Here is a 16,175-nt window from a genome sequence, read left to right as displayed (position 1 = left end):
ACGGCTGCTAACTCTTCCCTGAATGCTTGAATATTTGCCAAGCAATATTCACCAAAGATTTCTTAACTTTCATTGAAACCAGCCTCGTGATTATTTGATTCCAAACCTTTTGATGACTGCCAGTTGACACTGTTTGATAGCTGACAAGCAATGCTGTTTGCTAGCAGGGCATGGCCCAGCATTTAGCACTTGACAGCTGACAGCTTACGGGATTTCACATTTCATGCCTGCCAGTGCAATCAGCAAGACACCCACAAGGCTAGAGTTTCAAATTTTGAAAAGCTTCACATTCAGATTTCTAATGCCGGAGATTCCAATTTGGGACTTGATTGAAGTTTGGAGATTTGCAAACACTTCTTTTGAGTTCTAGACAGTTGCATGATTTCTCTTGTTTGCCCCTCCCAATGTCCCTGCTCTCAGTTTTTGGGGGCACTGTGGCATGCAAAATGGACTCCATCAGTTATTCACCCGGAGATCATCAAGCTAAAGATCTGCTCCATCTGTACCATACAATTTGGGTGAGGGGAAACAAGAGAATGTACAGTGGTACCTCGGGTGAAGAACTTAATTCGTTCTGGAGGTTTGTTCTTAACCTGAAACTGTTCTTAACCTGAAGCACCACTTTAGCTAATGGGGCCTCCCTTTGCCACCGTGCGATTTCTGTTCTCATCCTGAAACAAAGTTCTTAACCCGAAGTACTATTTCTGGGTTAGCAGAGTCTGTAACCTGAAGCGTCTGTAACCCAAGGTACCACTGTATCAAAATAAAAATTATTTGCAGTTGCAAAAGCATAACAGAATTGTTCCGTAAGAATCAATTGTGACTTTAAAATGTGTATTTCATAATCTGTGCTTCAGTCCCCTTAGGAAAAGATCCCGTGACAGGGCCCTCGTTACAAAATATCCGTGCCTTTTTGGTGATTTAGGCACCATCCTTCAGAGGACACTTCATTTGCTTAATTCCTCCAATCGAAAAAAACAAGTTTAGTGACAGGATGTCAGCTTATTTAAAGGGATGAATTTGAGTGTAAATCTGCTCCGAGAAGCAGCACTCCGGCTAAGCTCCTCCAAGGCATGTTGAAATCATTGCGATTTACTTCCAAGTAAACATGCTCACGTCTCAACGGCATCATCGAACGCTCCTGCATCATTTGCTGGATCAGTAAAGCTTTGGGGAGGAGGGTTATTCTGAGCGTGCTTGCTGGGGTCCTGCAATGTGCATTTTAACCTGACTGCTCATCGAACGGTCACTTAAGAGCACGACAATTAAATGGCTAAAATGTTTTGTGCCATCCCTGCTTTTCCAGGAAGGGAAACGGCAGGCTAACTTCTCCGAATGCGAGGCCAGGGAGTGGGCAGGCAGGAATGAGCCATTTGGCTGGGGAGCCAAGGCTCAAATATGCCCTTTTTAATTTCCATCCGATCAGAAATAGCAGCTCCAAACCAAATGCAAAGCAGATGCCCACTTGTTGATGATGTTGTTGTTGTTGTGGGTTTTTTCCTGCACGCAGGGCCAACCCTTCCCCGCTGGCCACAGTGGACGTCCTACACCCCATTCTCTCCTGATTGCTCTCAGATGAAACAAAAGCCCGTCCATTCACTTATATGGGAAAATCAGTGACTTATCCGGCAGGGTCCTAGGGCAAAAGCTAAATTCTCTCCTCAGCTGCATGAAGCAAAATTGATGGAGAGGGCAGGATCCACAGGGAGAGCTGGATGAAAATATATAGATGAACCAGCTGGAGACAGAACTAAGATTTTAAAATATAAGGGACCTTATTTATTGTATTTCAGGAGGGGTGGGTGGGCGAAATGGTCAGTTTCAGTTTCCTTCAGTTTCTCATTTTTTGCAAATGTTAAATTCACTTCACCTTTCCATATCAGTTTTTATTTTAAAAAAACCACTTTTCAAAGTTTTCATAAATATTCATCGCTACTGCAAATATCTCCTAATATACACAATTTTGCATGCGGATCTGCCTAATAAACATATTTTTTGCAAAAACCTTTCCCTCCAATACATTCTGCAGCAGCACGTAAGACTCAGGCAGTTCTGCTGTTAGCTGCTGTGAGACAAGGATTGGAAATCTAAAGGGCAAATGCCAACATTTATTTATTAATTAATTAACTTTCTATACCGCCCTTCATCTGAAGATCACAGGGTAATTTACAATATAATGTAAAAGAGATTTGTTATAACAATGCAAGAGGTATAGCTCTCTCGAAACATCGAAACATCTCTTGAAACATCTAACCACTGCTGAGTAATTCAAGGGGATACTGAACTCAGCTTGTATGATCAAGAATAATATCCCTTCTTAAAGTTTATTAATGGTGGAGGTGAGTTTAGAGAGCCTCCAGTGATTCAGTCATCTTCATGGCAGTTTTATTTGAAAATATTAGTGACTTAGTTTGGGCTTTCAGGTGTATAGCAGACTTAATATTGTATGCAATTCTATTGCATTGCATCGTGCCAGAGTTGTCCATGATTTTTCTCTTTTGCTACTATTGAAAAGAATGTTATGATTTCTTTAAGAAAGAAAAAAACCAGTAATGTATGCCTTTTGCCCCAGGATATGCATTTCCGTACACATTACTCGGCTGTAGAACTGCCTTGCAGAATTCAGAAAAGTGCAAATTTCGAAGGATACTTCCACTTTTCGGTTTGCTTATTATTCACAGAAAGGGCGAATTAGGTCGGTTTGCCTTTAAATGCAAAACCGAACTCAATTTCTCCCTCATCTCCAGTATGCATGGTGGGTGGTCGAATTCCATAGCCACCTATTGATCAAGGCTCCTGTCTATACCTTTTTACCCCATATACACTTTTGCTTTGCATTTATATTGTGCCTTTCCAGGGCTCTCAGTGTTGTTCATCTCGATAAGACAATTCCCCCTCACAGTCAACTGTGTGAGGGCATTCAGTCTTGCGATTCCCATATTAAAAATGGCAGGTTCCACTTTCAAAGTGGGTAATGGGGTGTAACAGAGATGGGCCCCCCCCCAGATACTTAGAATCATAGAACCGTACAGTTGGGAGGGCCCCTAAGAGTCATCTAGTCCAGCCCCAATGCAATGCAGGAATCTCAGCTAAAGCATCCCTGACAGATACTTATGGAGATGACACCTTGCAGGGATATTTGTAAACACTGGGACTTCAAAGCAAGTGATGGGAAAAATGGGAAAATCAGGTATTCCTCCCCATTCTTTTCTCTTTTGCACAGAGGGGCTATTGCAAATAAAAAAACAGCTGTTTCCTACCCAGATCCTTTTCTCGGGGCCTCTCTACCGAGGCTTTAAAAACATGGAAGCAGGTGCAATGTGTGTGTTTGTGTGCACTTGCTAAAAGACGCTCGCTTTGCACGGTTGATGGGCTTGGGGGGGCAGGGGGAGGAATCTGGTCCCTTGAGAAGAGCGCTTGAAACCCAGCTGGGAATTTGCAAAGGCGATTCATGGCTTCTTCCTCCTGCTCTGCAGTGCCCCCTCTGGCTACTTTAGGAACACTACCCTCTGACCTCTGAAGGGGAATGGCTTTGAAGAAGAATACATTTCTTCCCCACTTAGAATCAGCCTATAGGGAGGAAATATTAGGCTGCGGGCAGATGATGGCACACAGGGAGGAGCGCAAATAGGAGGAGCACTCAAAGCCTTGAGGTCCATTTTACTTAGGGCAGGCATACTTCCAAGTAAATAATTTCAGCCAGTTTGGTCCATTATTTACAACACACATATGCATTTATATTCTTTTTGGCCCTGTATTGGCTGACATCCTGTCATCTAGTGGGTGGGAGCCTGGTTCGCAATAATGAATTTGAAACGAGTTTTCATACTCCAAGGAAACACAATAGGAATTTTGTCTCCCCCTTCAAACTGCGATTGTGCTAAAGCATTAAGGTGGTCAATGTCAAACCGTTCGAACAGCCCATTTGCTGCCGCAAACTCGAGAGGTTTAAATTTCAGGGAAATATAGATTTTTATTTTCAGGAAAATAATGACTTGTAAATATAGTTGTTATCTATCTGCACACAAGCAAACAAATGCAAGGACAAATCGTCCCTCTGATTTAAGGCTCAGTTTGCAGACATCCACCAAAACATTGTGCCCTTTGCTCTGCAATCTACAAAATGAGATAAATCCATGTTCCTGAATTGCAATTTTTCTTAAACTGCATTCAAAGTCTGGATTCTCTGCAAGACATTAATCGCTGGAAGGTGCATAACCCCAAAATCATACGTATTTTTTCCTTTCTCAAAGATCTGAGAGGATCTATGCAATATTTATACTGAGAATTAAACACACACACTGAAGTTACAGCTGAGTGTTTCAAACAATTTGCATGTCATTTAATCAGTTTCCCTAAGCAATTTGATTAGCCAGTGTGACTGTGCTGTGATTCAAACTTGGAGAGATTATTGTAAACAAATTCCCATTCACAGTTTATCGGGCTTCCTTGATTCTCTTTCCCTCCCCCTTCTGTCAAAGGGGGGGGGAGAATTTAAGAGAGAAAGAGTCACTGAGCTATTTATAGATCCTCCCACAATCTCATAACAATTAGAGGTTTATTATCATTAAATAAACAAATAATTGAGAACTCCGCTTGATAGGACAGCATGCTGCTTAGGCCCTGATACAGTGAAAGTCGGAAAGACATCTGCATCGCCATAAGTTCCAAAACAAGAACAACAACACCTTTGATCCTCAAAGTTTTGGCAAACCGTCTTCCCCCTCCATGCCCCCTCCCAGGCCATGCAGAGATACATATATATATTTACAATCTATTTAGCTTGATAAAACCCGACAGGCCACACAAGTTTCCAGGTCTAAAGTCTCCTTCAACAGTTAAAAAGAAGGGAGGCCTTTTCACACAAACACACAGGCAGTTCTGAAATGCTACAAAGCGAACAAATAATCCCCCCCAAAAAAAATCCTAGCAATAATTTTCAATCTACAACTTTAAAATAAAGGCTTTGCAGAGACTCTGGAGCACGCAGAACGATCCGCATTAAACTGCTCTCATTTCTAATCAAGGACAAGCTTTCGAGGCAGAAAACTGTTTTGACAGCCAGGGATTCCCAAACCCTGGTTTCATTTTACATTTGCTCCAGATGGAACACCCCCCCCCAACACACACACAACTCCCCTTCAGAGCCAGAGATCTGCTATGACCCGGCCTGCAGGGCACAAGGGGGGTCTGGATCTCCCCTCGCCCGTCACCCCGTTGCCCACCCCACAGCTGCAACCCAGGCGTGGGTACTGCAAGGCCCGCTTGCGGTTCCACCATAAGCAATGTGGGCTCCTTCTGCAACTTTCCCTCTTGGCTTCCCCACTGCAACAGAGGAAAGGAGCTGATCCATTTGGGAGCCCCTGAAGACCCACAATCTGAACAGGGGAAAGGGGGAAAAGTGAAGCGTCCCAGAACCGAACCACCACGCCAGAATCCTTCAGAAAGATAAGCCGAGTGAGTCCTCCCAGCAGATTGAGTTTGATCAAGAGTCCTCGATTTATAGGAGAGCCAGTTGAAACGGAGGGGGAACCCCACAAAACTGAAAAACTTCTAGAAAAAGTATCTAGAACGGAAAAACAAAAACAAGAATCCACAAACAAGCCACGACCTTGTTTCTCCAGCAGCGAATCCTCCCCCTTCTCTGAAATCACACGAGCCCAGAGGAGATGTTTTCCAAAAAAGCAAGTCCCAGGTCTCTCTTGAAAGGAACGTTCCACAAACGCACTGTCGATAAATTTTAAAAAAAAGACAAGGTATTTGCACGCACAAACACACGCAAAATTCCCCAATAAAGCAAAGAAGAAAAACAAAACAAAACAAAAAACAAAAGTGTCTTATTTCTGAACGGACTTCTCCTCCTTCTTCCTCGCTCTCAGCCCGAAAAACTGCAGGTCTTTGTCCCCCCCCCCTTCTTCCTTTTTCAGTTTTTTAAAAATACGAACCTTACTCCAATTCTTCACCCTCACCAGCGCCTGCGGCGCAACGAGGATTTCTCTTTGCCCTCCTCCTGCTCTCGTTTCTTTTTCTCCCCTTTCCTACTGAATATTGCTGGCGGCGGTGGGGGGGGGGGGAGAGAAAAAGCAAAAAGTCAAAGCAACCCCCCCCCCTCATCAAAAGCTGCATATTATTATCACCATGTTTTGGGGCTCTCTCCCTCTCTCTTTCTCTCTCTGCTTAGGACCTGAAAAGCAAATGCAAAAGCCTTTGGAACGAGGGGGGGGGTTGTTAAAGCTTTTTTTTTTCTCCCCTTAAAGAGATGCTGGGATGGGGGGGTGGGAACCGAAGCTGCGAAATGGAATTCGCCCCGGATCCCCGGATTTCTCTTATGTCACCGCCAAGCAAATTAGTTCTCAGAATTCCAGCGGGGGGAGGCGGGCGGGAGGGAGGAGGGGGAGGAAAGCGAATAGAACTCTGCAACATTGTATTGAGGCCGATCCCTGACGTCACGGTAGGCAAGGTCCCCACGTGACTGCCAGAGAGGATCCTACCATTGGCGACGGGGGGGCCCGGGCCCCGCACCTCCCTCCTGGCCCCTTCCCGCAAGCTTTTTCCCGGGGGTTTCCTTGGAGACCCTTTCCATTAGTCTTTCTACAAGATCGGGGGTGTTCTCGGGTGGGTTCCGGGCCCCCTTTGGCCCCTCCTGGCAGAAAGCCCTTCCCGGGGATCCTCCCCGGGCTGCCTGCGATGGTAGCGCCTGCCGCTCAAATTCCGAGAATTGAGCTGTGTTGATTCTTAGAACTGGGGTTCTTAGAAGTGGTGATGCAAGGAGTTTCTAGGAAAGCGCGGAGACCAGGTGATTCGCTCTCGCTCGCTGCTTTGCATTGCTGTCGCTGTCCGGGCTGCTGCTGCTGCTGCTGCTGCCTGCGCCGTGCCTCTTTGGATGAGGATGATTAATAATAACCAGAATAATAACCATAATAATATTTAGAGCAATAACAATAGCAACGCAGCCAAGATGCTGGCGGCGACGGCGGCGGTGCCAGGGCTCCGTTGCGCGCTGCGCCTCTTTCATTTCCATCCATCCCACTGCCACCTTTTTTGTTGCCTGGAAATCGGGGGCTTTTTGAGCAAGGAGGGGGAGGTGGCTGGAGGGGGGGGGGAAGGCTCTGGTCCCATTCGGCGCCGGTGTTTTTGCAAAGGGGGGTCTGTTTCTCGCGTTGTATGTGTGTGTGTCCCCTCTCTTTCCTTCTCCCTGGCGCGGCAGGTGGAAGGCAGGCGGGCGGGCGGGCGCGCAGGGCTCCCCCTGCTCTCCAATCGCCCAGAGCCACCAGGAGGGGGGGGGAGCCATGCTTGGCTCTTAAGCCTTGTCAGTCTCCCCGGCGGGGTTTGCCGCCTGCCTGCCTCGCTCTCCTGAGCTGGTCAATTGCAGGGAGCAGAGAGGGTGGCTGTTTTGACGCTTGTCAGTTTCATTTTGGAAAGGCGAGGAGGCGCGGGGCGTTTTGCCGAGGACCGTGGCTGTTGTGTTGGGATCGCGTGTTTCCTGGGCTGTTTTTTTGGAAGGGCTGCCCGTGGAAGGAAGCTGGCGGGGAGGGAGGGAGAGCGCGAGAGAGCTCCGGGGGAAGCTGGTGGTTGTGCTGACCGGACGAGCCGAGCAGGGCACCTCTTCTCCGCGAGTCCTTTCCATGCACAGAGCCGGCGGCCGCCTTTGCACGTGTTTGTCCCATCGTGACCGGGTCTTAATATTTTTTGGCCATGGAGGCATTTTTCAAATTTCCCCCACCCTCTTATTTTTATTTTCATTTTCAATCACTTTGCAAAACTGGGTTCCCCGAAACGTGTTTTGTTTTTACCTTCTCCCCCCTCTCTTCTCTTTCCTTTCGGGCGCTCGATAACGCCAGCACGCCTCGCTCGCCTGGCGCCGCTCCACCGACCAGGGCCTCGCGTGCGCGCGGGCGAAACGCACAAGGGCAGCCGCGGAAGGAGGAGGAGGGGACGGTTGTTTGTTTGTTCCACCGGGCGACCCAAATATAAATAAACAAGCACAAGTAAACATGCAACCGGCTGGCGCTCCGAAACCCACAAAGCGTGTATATATATAGGATTGCGCGCCGGGGTGAAGGGGTTTCCCCAATGGGGCTTACTCCCGAGGAAACATGCAGAGGATAGAAAACACGCACCCCCAAAATTCCCTTTTTTGTCTTTTCTCGGGGGCAGACAAAAAGCCAGCTGACGACTGACTTATGGCCGGGCAACTCGCCCCCCAAAGAGATCGGCCGGGTCCCGAGGCTTTGGGCACCTGCCGCGGCGCGTCTCCCGGGATCGGGGCCGGAGAGGGAGGGAGGGGGCGCCTCTCTGGCCTCGCGCTGTGTGTATTTCTGCGGCGGCCGGGGCTGCGTGCCTGCCACTCGCCTCCCAATGGCCGGGCCGGCCTCCTCCTCTCTCCTTCCTCCTCCTTCTCGGCCGGCTGTCATCCGGCGCGGCCCGGGTAGCGGCCGCCGGAGCGCCGCGCGCGAAGCCGGAGAGCGCCGGGGCTCTTCCAAAGGCGGGCGCGCGCGCGGAGGAGCGCGGGAGGCGGAGGTCCCTGGCCCGGCGCGCAAGATGCGCGCACGAGCCCAACGTAGGACAGTGCTTCCCTCCCGTAACAGCCCCAGAAAAAAAGGAAAAAAGCCTGTCTGGTTCTGCCGGCAGCCTCTGCCGGCAAACCCAGAGAGGCAGGCAGTTCCCAACATCTCTACCCCCGCATCGCAATTTCACATGTGCATGTACAGTATATATATATATATATAAATAATATATATATATATATTAAAATGGAGCTGCAGAAAAAAATATTTGCTATGATGCGTTTTGTTTCTCTCTTTAAAAATATGAATATATGGGGGACTCGTGTCTCTGAAAAATATTAGGAAAGGCGAAATCCTTCATCTTGGATACTTTGGCGATGCCGGGGGACTTTATCACGCAGCAGAATTCTCCAGGGTGGGTTATATTTGGGTAGGGCGGGGTGAATAGAAAATGTTAGGGGACAGACCCTCTTGTTTATTTATATCCGCGCCCCTGCCTCCGCGGGGCGCCGGGTTGTTGTGTTTTTCCTGAGCGAAAAATAGGCAGGTCCCGGCCCCGAGGAGACTCCATCTGCGTTCGATCTCGGCTGGCGCGCGTCGGGTCCTGCCGGCGCGCGAATGTTTCCAGGCTCCCCGGCGTGTGTGCGTGGGGACGGTGGCGGCGGGGGGGGAGGCAGCCAGCTGGGCCTGGGAACAGAAGCTGTGCCATGAAAACAGAGTCTGCCTAGTGGAGGTGGCTGTTGGATTAATATTAATCCCTGTTTTCTCTTCTTTTCGCCCCCCCCCCTCGGCAGATAGCAAATGTGGCGACTTTATTTTCAAGAAACAATTAAAAAACGAGCCTCTCTGAAGGATGTAAGGAAGTCTGGTTTCCGAAACACGAGCCCAATTTTTAGAAGAAGAAGAAAACCCCAGTGCATTTGAAAGCTATATGTAATATACTGTAACAGATATGGGGAACACTAGAATTTAATGTATAGATGTTATTGCTGGACGTTAGCATTGGTGATGGTAAGATCAGGCAAGCCTGGGGTGCGGTTTTAATTTTTTTTTGGGGGGGGGAGGGTCTTTTTGCTCTTATTCTGGAGTCACCTACCCCGGAATAACAGACCCCTTCGCCAATTCCATGCTAGCCAAATTTTGCCACTCCGCTCCCTTAGACATTAAGCCTAGGTGTGGGGAGATGGGAGACCCCATCTTTCTCTACCCCTTGACTATGGAAGTGGGGCAGTTACCGCGCAGTTAAGCCTCGCCGGTTGCTCCAGGCTTCCCCTATCTCTCCAGAATGGCCCAGACGGCCCCTTTAAAAAACAAACAGACCCAGACGCTTGAAGAAGCGTTCCTGGAAGGGAACACAGGAATTAATAGCGGGGAAGGAGACGCATTTATTAACACTTACCCGTCTGTAAACTGATCTCCTTAATCCCTGCAGAGAAAGAGGCAAAATTTAGGATCTGGGTTTGGACAAGGTGGGGGTGGGGAGCCCTTTCCAAAGCCCTAAAGGCCAGGGCAAGTAACTGCCCCCTCTGCTGAGCCAAAGACCCACGAGTCAGGGGTGCCTGTTTGTTTTGGTACCCCCCCTCCCCAAATTAAAATGCTTTGGAGGGCGAGAGCGTGGCCGTGGAGAAGGCGGCGAAGTCTTGTTTGTTTGCTTAAGGAACGGCCAAGGCGAAAGGAGATCGAGCGCAGCCAACTCTGAGAGTTCAATCCTCGCTCTCTCCCCCTCCGGCACTTTTTGTAAATTTCTTAAAGCGCTTCCTTAGAATAAAGGGGTCTATATTTACGGGGGCGGAGAGAGGGGGGGGAATCATGTTCTCTTGGGGACAAAGTTATCCAGGTGTAAGGGGAAGTTGTTAGAAATCCAACCTCTTTATTAAAAAAATAATAATAATAATAATCGAGGATTTCCCCGTCCTTCGCATGACAGAGTGTGTTTAGGTGTGTCTTCTCCTCCGGAGTGGGGGGGGGGGGTTGGGAAAACTTTGTTGTGAGTTGGAATGGGGGGGGGGAGAGAGAGAGACTTCTGATTTAAATCGGTATGTTTGTGTGTGGGGCAAGATTGACCCCTGGTGGTGAAGTGTGGAATAGCGGAGCAGGATCGCTCTCCCCTCCCCCCCCAACCTGCCCCCTATTTGGCAAATCTGTGGGGTGTGCGTACCGTATTGCAAAATAACCTCAGTTGTGGGTGCTGTGAAATGTAGAGAGCGCTGTTGGGATATGCCCTTGTGCTGCGGGTGAGGTGCTGCCTCTTATATAAAACCGCATTTGCCCAACTTTCACAACGCTTTGCAAAAGGCGTAGAGTTTGTTTGCGGAGTTTTCTTTGGGGCTTTGAATCGTCTCTGTCCACCAGCAAACCTGCCCTGTGACCCTCAAATGAAGGGCTGTATCAAAATTTAAAACATGAGTTTAAAATAACTCCATGCCCATTTTGCAGATGGGGAAACTGAGGCTTCAAAACAACGGGCAGAGCAGGGAGTCTGAATATGGGTGTCTGTATGTCAGGTACTAGAGACATAGAAGGGGAGAGGGTTGCTCGTGTGCTCAGATCCTGCTTGTGGGTTTCCCCAGAAACGCATTTGGTTGGCCACTGTGAGAACAGGATACTGGATTCTAGGCCTGATCCAGACAGGCTTTCCTTATATTCTTACGTGTGATTCTGCCCCACATTTAAACTGTGTATATGAGCAATAGAAAGGAGTTTGCAGGGTCTAAAATCGGAATGGAAGCCTGTGGCCGTCTAGATGGTCGCTGGCCTCATCCCGTTGCCCATCCTCAGGCTGACTGACAGGCAGGTGTTGGAGTCCAGCACCATCTGAAAAACTGCAGGTTCCTCACTCCTGGGTCTTAAAATCAAACCAGGAAGCTCCAGGGTTTGACACACTAGAGTCTGGCAGTAGGAGAAACCTCCTTACCATCCAGTACAAGGCTTGTGTTTTTCCACTTCCATCAAATCAAAACACAAAGAGAGGCTTGATCGGAGGTTTGTTTGTTTTTTTAAAAAAATTGTTTTAATTATTGTTTGTGATGCCGCAGGGAGAGATTTAAAGGAGGAATACAAAGTACAGGCTGCCTTCAACTCTTAGAGGGGTGTGTGTGTGTCCAAGCTTGCTTCAGAGTAAATTGAGGCAATCTATTTGAAAAGAGAGAGAAACTGGACCAATAACTGACATTTATCCAGCTGAATGGATGGGTAACTACTCTAAAGTAGAAGGTCTTCTCATATAGGTAGGGGGAAAGTGCAAAACTTCACCAGGGAAAGGGTCTATCAACTCTCAGGATTACCTTTGGTTCCAAATTGGATACCAATAACAAACTTAGTTGGTCTCTAAGGTGCTACTGGAAGGGATTTTTTAATTTTGTTTCATCTCAGGGAAGTTTGTCAGACAACCTATAAAAGGAAAAACATCTTTATCGCCTGAGTGTTGGGTCTTCTGATGACTCTTGGCTGTGCAAAGATCACCTGGTTTGGTTAAAATCAGCCTTCATTATTCTGGTGCCCTCTTCCAGATAGGTTTCTGGAAGAACGGTAGCTTTATTTGCACCCGGCTCAAAGCATGGCCCCTTAACCTAAGCGTAGCCCACCTGGTGCCTTCCAGGTAAAGGTACCCCTGCCCGTACGGGCCAGTCTTGACAGACTCTGGGGTTGTGCGCCCATCTCACTCAAGAGGCCGGGGGCCAGCGCTGTCTGCAGACACTTCCGGGTCACGTGGCCAGCGTGACAAAGCTGCATCTGGCGAGCCAGCGCAGTACACGGAACGCCGTTTACCTTCCCGCTGGTAAGCGGTCCCTATTTATCTACTTGCACCCGGGGGTGCTTTCGAACTGCTAGGTTGGCAGGCGCTGGGACCGAGCAGCGGGAGCGCACCCCGCCGCGGTGATTCGAACCACCGACCTTTCGATCAGCAAGCCCTAGGCGCTGAGGCTTTTACCCACAGCGCCACCCGCGTCCCGCCTTCCAGGTACTGGACAACAACTCCCATCAGCCCCTGTGGGAGGTTGATGTGAGTTGTAGTCCAATCTATGGAGGGTGCAAGGTCGGCAAAGGAACAAGCTTGTCTTCTCCTGCTCCGAGCGTAGGGCTCAAACCGATGGATTAAGATTGCAAGAAAGCGAAATTCCAACTAAACATTTTGAGAGTAGGAGCTGTTTGAGAGTGGAAAGATAGCTGGTGGTTTCTCTGTTGTTGAAGGGTTTTAAGCAGAGCTTGGATGGTCACCTGTCAGGGATACCGTGTGGCAGTAGACTGGCTTACCTTGGAGGGTAATCCAATTTGACAATTCTTTGATACCAGAAGTCAAATGATTTGGGGGCAGCAGCAAGAGAAACACTTGTTGGAGTATGTTTCCCCATATATGCCAACACCCACTGTTTTGCCTTGCACAACTTCTCATTTCAATGGGGTTTGCGCAACACAGTGGATGGAGCCTAAGTTTCAGCTTCCCAAACTAAAGGATGCCAAGAGCTGTAGCTTAATTTTAAGAAAACTTTTTGAGTTCTGCAAAGGTGTGAAGAGGTGAGTGGGGGTGTTAATTGGTGGGGGTCTGGGGTCAGTTTTGAAACTTGAATTTGGAGATCAGGTGCTGGTAACTGGAAAGCCAGCAGGGCACATCAGAGTTGACTTTAAAAAAACAACAACAACCAAAATACCAGTCAATCAGGAAAAAACCTGATCCTAGGATTTCAGCCATTTCAGTTTCAGGAAACGCATGCTTAGCTCTCCCATTGAAATAAATGGACTTTCTGTGTGCTTGATAGGCTGGATTAATGGGTTTTTGTGTTGCTCATGTTGCACTGAAGTCTCTGTGTGCAGAGCAACCCTTGGAAAATTGAACAATGCTTTCCACCTCCCTACAAATATGTACTCATAAGTACTGAGCCAGTTCAGAACTGGGCCCGTCAAGGTTGGCTCTGCATTATCCTTGGCCAAGCCAGCACGCTCCAGGTGTTTTATCTGAAACATCTGGAGGGCACCGGCTTGGCAAAGGCTAGCTCTGCACTGGAACAAATCCCATTAGCAACGTCTGAGCTGGTTGGAGTGAAATGCAACACTGGTTTTTGCACAGTGGTCCGCGTGCGAGAAGCTTGTTTACTCTTCCTCCTTCGTCTCCCACGAACTTTCACTTTGTTTTTTGGGTCAGTATCACTTGTGGTTACTGGGGAGGCAAGGGAGCAGGGGGGGTGAGGAAAGAGAGGGCTTTGGGGAAGTGGTTACGGCCACGGAGTCCTGTTTTCACTCTCGCTCTCACTCTCCCAGTTGCAGGTTATATAAAAACTCTGTTTGCAAGTCCCCTTCCACCACTTCTAATCTGTTCTCTTACTTATTGTGGGCATAAAACATTTATTATTATTATTACTACTACTATTATTGTTATTATTATTAAAACCTCTTGCATGTTATGGTTACTGATTTATTTTCTGCGCTCTTGATTCATTCATCAAACGATTCTCACGAAACTTAGCCCCCCAACACAAAGCTTGATTTTATTTACCCATTTCAGTAAATTTATACACTGCTTGATTGCAAAGAAAACCGCAAAGCGGTTTTCGTTAAAAGACAAAGCAATAAAATGACCGCAGTGCAAAATTAACAACAGTGAAAATTTTAGGATAGACAACTTCCGATTTGCTCGGGGGTCTTTATAACTTTGTGTGATAGCCCCAATGTGGATCCAAGGTCCCCACTCCATCAAAATATTCCCGGTGGCAATGCTACTACCATTTTCCCTTTCTGGGGGAGGGACAGGTGAAATATCAGGAGGGTCTTCTATGCGTCTGTAAGTCTGTAAGTCAAGTGCCCCAAATAAAGCAGAGGCGTTAAGAAATTATCCCTTTCTGAATATGTCTGCGGTTGACTTCCAGACCTTAGTAAATTTGTTACCAGATCCACTGTAATTGAGGGGAAATCTAATCAATTTCATTGGGTCTCCTCTAAGCATAACTTAAGTCTGGATCCAACCCTTTGTTGAGCCCCCAGGGATGGGGAATGTGGTACCCTTTAGGTGACGATTGCCAAACTTATGTTGTCTACGCTCCTGTAACCTCTAGGTTAGATTATGGCAACGTGTTATATTTGGGGCTGCTTCTGAAGATGGTCTGGCAGTCATTTACACCTCTAGTGCCCCCTTGCCTCTTAGCCGCCCCCCAGATCCCTGCCCCCCAGTGTCCATTGATTATAGAATAAAATGAGAGCCAGCGTTGTGTAGTGGTTAAGAGCGGTGGTCTTGTAGTCTGGTGAACTGGGTTCGATTCCCCGCTCTTCCACATGCAGCTGCTGGGTGACCTTGGGCCAGTCACACTTCTCTGAAGTCTCTCAGCCCCACTCACCTCACAGAGTGTTTGTTGTGGGGGAGAAAGGGAAAAGGAGAATGTTAGCCGCTTTGAGACTCCTTAGGGTATTGATAAAGTGGGATATCGAATCCGAACTCCTCCTCCTCCTCCTCCTCTTCTTCTTCTATAATTAACTAGCCTGCCTGATCTGTAAGGAAGTCCCCATGGACTCTAACCCTTAGTTCATCCTCTTTTGCTGCGTCTCTGCTGAGGTTTCCCTTCCGCAGCTGGCAGCTGTGACATAGTGATCATACTTTCCCCAGGACCAGCTGGCACCCAGGATTTGAACCCAGATCCATAGCTGATCCTGTTTGTCAGAACATTTGAGTTTGAGCTTCCATCCCTGGTTGAAATCCAACCGGGAGGATCCCTGATCCCTGCGAACTCGCAGAGGAGGAGGGTGTTTGTGAAATCACGGAATCCAACAGTTATTACCACCAGAAAGTTCTTCCTGAAGTTTAGTTGTAATCTCCTTTCCTGTCATTGGAATCCATTGGTTTAGATCCCGCTTATAGGATGGCTCTCATATCCCCTTCTCCTTTTCTCGGATAAACAAACCCAACTCCCTCAACCGTTCCTCATCAGGCTTGGTTTCCAGACCTGTTATCAGAACTTTTACCGTATATGTGTGTGTATAGGGGGAGACCAATTTTCTTGCATACGGGAATTGGCCTTTGGGAAAGCAGCAACAACTCAAACATTTCGCGCACAAGAAGAGAGTGTGTCTGTGCGTGAGTCAGGCAGCCTGTGTGATAAGGGGGGGATGGACATGGGGTGCCCTGAGCAGGAATAAAGGAGGGAGTGTTGGCAAGTTCTGGGCATGTCAGGGTGAGCAGTGGTTACATATTCTCATGGCCAATGCTCCTTGTGCATTTTTCTGATCTGTGGGTTGTGCTGAAGAAGATTCCAGCGAAACAGTCAGATTATCCGGGATCACTGTCCTACGTTGTTATTCACTTACTACTTCGGCACCATGAACACCTAAAAAAAGTTTTACCGCTTAGCCCACAGGATAGCATCTATTACTTTGTTTCAACCATAGACTTATTATACTTATACGGACTTCCGAAGATTGACAGACAAGTGTTCATTTGATTTCAAATATATTAGAGAATTTACAAGTATACACGTTTTGTTTTTGTTGTACTAAATCATGTATATTATGCAATAAGAATTGCAGTGCTACCTAGTATACTGGTCTTCATGTTGCTTGTATTGTTTGTTGTGTTAAGTTTGCAACACAGGGTTTTGTTGTTCTGTAGGGGTGAGCACCTTGGCCCATGAGAATGGGCTTGAGTCAGAAATCCTTGCAGTGAGATCTACTGCTAGATTCAAGTAT

The 16,175-nt window shown here is 47.8% G+C and overlaps 1 protein-coding gene and 1 long non-coding RNA gene across 6 annotated transcripts in view; one reads left to right on the top strand and one right to left on the bottom strand.

Annotated features, from left to right (window-relative positions):
• Nucleotides 1–3,947: 3,947 nt before the first annotated feature.
• On the bottom strand, nt 3,948–6,614 carry LOC128413348 (uncharacterized). Its single transcript, XR_008330314.1, has 2 exons — nt 5,946–6,614; nt 3,948–5,727 (listed from the first exon to the last, which is right to left on the bottom strand). It is a non-coding gene; the product is annotated as an uncharacterized LOC128413348 (long non-coding RNA).
• Nucleotides 6,615–6,719: 105 nt separating this feature from the next.
• Nucleotides 6,720–16,175, top strand: part of BCL6 (BCL6 transcription repressor) — a 31,615-nt gene continuing 22,159 nt past the window's right edge. For 4 of the 5 annotated variants that reach the window (XM_053387364.1, XM_053387363.1, XM_053387362.1 and 1 more), the window contains exon 1: nt 6,720–6,796. The gene's annotated coding sequence lies outside the window, so the exon portion shown is untranslated. The remainder of the gene's footprint in view (nt 6,797–16,175) is intronic. The other variant, XM_053387359.1, reaches the window with a different exon arrangement.

This window comes from Podarcis raffonei, chromosome 5 (genome assembly GCF_027172205.1).
Source record: "Podarcis raffonei isolate rPodRaf1 chromosome 5, rPodRaf1.pri, whole genome shotgun sequence".
NCBI classification, from domain to species: domain Eukaryota; kingdom Metazoa; phylum Chordata; class Lepidosauria; order Squamata; family Lacertidae; genus Podarcis; species Podarcis raffonei.
Note: the sequence above shows the minus strand (reverse complement) of the source record. Positions and strands in the feature narration are given on the sequence as shown.